The following is a 2,842-nucleotide window of genomic DNA, read 5'->3' as shown; positions in this document are numbered from 1 at the left end:
AGCTGATCTGCAGCAGGCAGCAGTGACGTGGACTGCAGCTGGTCAGGGAAGAGGGGCCAGTGAGGTGAAGCGAGCCGCTCAGACTGGAGTGGACTCCAGCTGAGCGGGACTCTGCAACGTACCCTGCCCCTCTGTGTGTGACAAACTAAAATTTCCACAATGAGGAGGACATGCTGGCGTGTGTTTCCTTTTGGCTGCTTGGGGTGCGCACACGTCACGTGAATGCGTGCATCGTGCAGCTGCAGGTAATTAACCAAACAAAAAAAGGGGAAAGCCGAACGGCGCACAGTATGTGGACTGACCGGCGCCGGTCACCGGTCGAGGCCGATTAGCTGAAAATCGGCCATTTCCGGTCACGTGCTGATTGATCGGTGCATCCCTATTTTCAGTTACTTGGATTAGACCAACTTTTTAGAAGAAACTCAGTAAATTATCTCGTCACCGTTTCGTTCCATACATGTTTCTACTATTATTACAGTGTTACCTCCAAATGCTGTTTGTCTGTCTTTAGTCCTGCATCTCTGAATCGTTTTAATCCTCCAAGCAAGGTACCCAGCGCCACTCTCGCCATCATAGAAATGCTCCTTGGAGGGTGAAAGGACAACACAGACACTTCATTAAAGAGACAGCTCACCCTTAAATCCAAAATACATATTTTTCATGAAATCTGTAGTGCTATTTATGCATTGTTTTGTGTTAGATGTATGAGTTTGGGAGATATTGGCCGTAGAGATGTCTGCCTTCTCTCCAATGCAAGAACTGGATGGTACTCGGCTTGTGGTGTTCAAAGCACCAAAAAATAAACAAAACCTCTTGTGTGTCTTTCCAGAAATCATGACCCCAAGATAATCCACAGTCCTCATTGTGAGCAGTTTCATGAGTATCCGGGTCATGATTTCTGGAAAGAGATATTGCTGCTAAAACAATGGTGCAATTTTTACTGGGGTCCGTCCGTACAAAACAAGCATGTTTGTCAACTTACTTGCTTGGCTTCTGTATCCAGCCTCTGGCGTTTTCTGGAAGGGCTCTCTGAAAGGTTGACTATCCGGGAGTCCAACGAATCAAGGGGTGATCGCTGGGACGCTCAGGAGAGGCTACCCTGGAGACAGATTATACCGTGGAGACAGCTAACCATGATTGGAGAAAAAAACATTATGTACAGTTCCTTCATAAACCCACCCCTTATCTAATGAACATAAGCTTCACATGACAAATAACTGCAAAAGAAACAAACCTGTTTCATATTTGATGTTTAGCACCCCAGTTGATATTCATCATCCAACTCAGTCCCCGAAGTGTGGAAAACTTTGACACCCTCTGTTACAGCTGGGACACCAAACTTTGCAAATGCTGAAAACAGGCACAAAAGCTTGTGTAAACAGAAAGGTCATTGATATATCTAATGAGTCCACATTAGTCTACTAACTAATATTCAATGAAACTGGAATTACCGTAAAAGGCTCAAACAAACACTATAAGAGAAATAAAATTACTGCATTTTAAGTAATGCATGCAGCCAAAAACCTCATCGCCAAGTTTCACTTTAAGCAACATGCTCCCTGCAGAGAGGAATGTGATCAGCACAACATTCCTCATGTTAAAAACTGCATTAATTTGCAATATAACAAGCTCATACATTTCAACAGAACAGCCCTGGTCAACTTTTAGGTGACTTATGTTCATTTTATTAGAGAATAAGGTTGTTTAAAGCCACCAAACAGCTGACAAAGTATCAGCTATTTTGCAGAAATGACCAGTAAGGTTGAATTCTACTTCATGTTTAACCATGCAATCTTGCTGAAGGTGCCACATCATGTTTCTCTACCTGCGTTGACAATGCTTGTGATTCCATCAGACTTTTCACAGCACGATTCAGAAGCTAAAATAGTGTAACGTCCTCTTGGGAGCTGCGTGTTTACGTCTCAAAGCATCGTGGATGACTGAACACCACTCGTTCTGGCTCTGATTGTGACCAGCCTGCTAACGTTAGCGTTGATCAGTGTCAAGCTACATGGAGTTAACTACAGACACAGTCAGATTTGCCCCGAGCAATTTTCAAAGTAAGGCACCAATTTAAGTGGACTCCCCGACGAATCTGATAGTTTATCACATCAGTAACGTTACATCAGCGTCATGACGGTGAATATAAAGCAGCAATATCACACAGCCTGTCGCAGCCTCGCTGGCCTGAATGTATAGATTACCCCAGCAGTGCATACGAGACTCCAGTCCTCCGTCGAGGCAAACAACAAGCGCCCAGCAGCCGCGGAACGCCAACAGGTGCTTCTTATTCACCTAATCACAGACTTTTCTCCGGCTGGATCAGCCCACCCGCTACGTCAGTGACCACACTAGTGGTGTATCCCTACGTCACCCCACTAGGCTACAATATAGACACGAAAATAATTATAGGCAGGCTGCCTTGGATGCAAAATCATTTTAATCCTTGAAATAATGTGATTGCTGACTCATAACGTTGAGGAAACATGTAGAATACGACTCAGCAATTTTCAAAGTAAAAGACTACTGCTGCTAGCGCTAGTCAGCCAGGTAGCCTAATGCTAGGCCGGGGTGGACAAAAAAGGTCCATTTTGCACCCTATAACATTACTGGACTCAGTGGACGTTACATAAATAATACAATAACTCAGCCAACAACATTTACATTAGGTTACCTCTTGCTGATATTGTCCAGTTTGATGTTAGTGTTAAGGTTAGCTGACGCTAATTAGCTAACACTAGCGTTAGCTTGCTGCCCGCGCACATTTAAGCTGCACAACTCATACTAGTTAGTTAGCCCGTTGAAATTCGGAATTTTAAGATACAAAACCAACTGAAGTATG

The 2,842-nt window shown here is 43.9% G+C and overlaps 1 long non-coding RNA gene across 1 annotated transcript; it reads right to left on the bottom strand.

The window, feature by feature from the left end:
• Positions 1-484: 484 nt before the first annotated feature.
• Positions 485-1,351, bottom strand: LOC310798559. The gene is made up of 3 exons (XR_014553772.1): positions 1,235-1,351; positions 983-1,127; positions 485-584 (listed from the first exon to the last, which is right to left on the bottom strand). It is a non-coding gene; the product is annotated as an uncharacterized lncRNA (long non-coding RNA).
• Positions 1,352-2,842: the final 1,491 nt, after the last annotated feature.

Source organism: Poromitra crassiceps, assembly GCF_964638095.1.
Source record: "Poromitra crassiceps genome assembly, chromosome: 25".
NCBI lineage: Eukaryota > Metazoa > Chordata > Actinopteri > Beryciformes > Melamphaidae > Poromitra > Poromitra crassiceps.
This window is presented reverse-complemented; position numbering and strand designations above follow the sequence as displayed.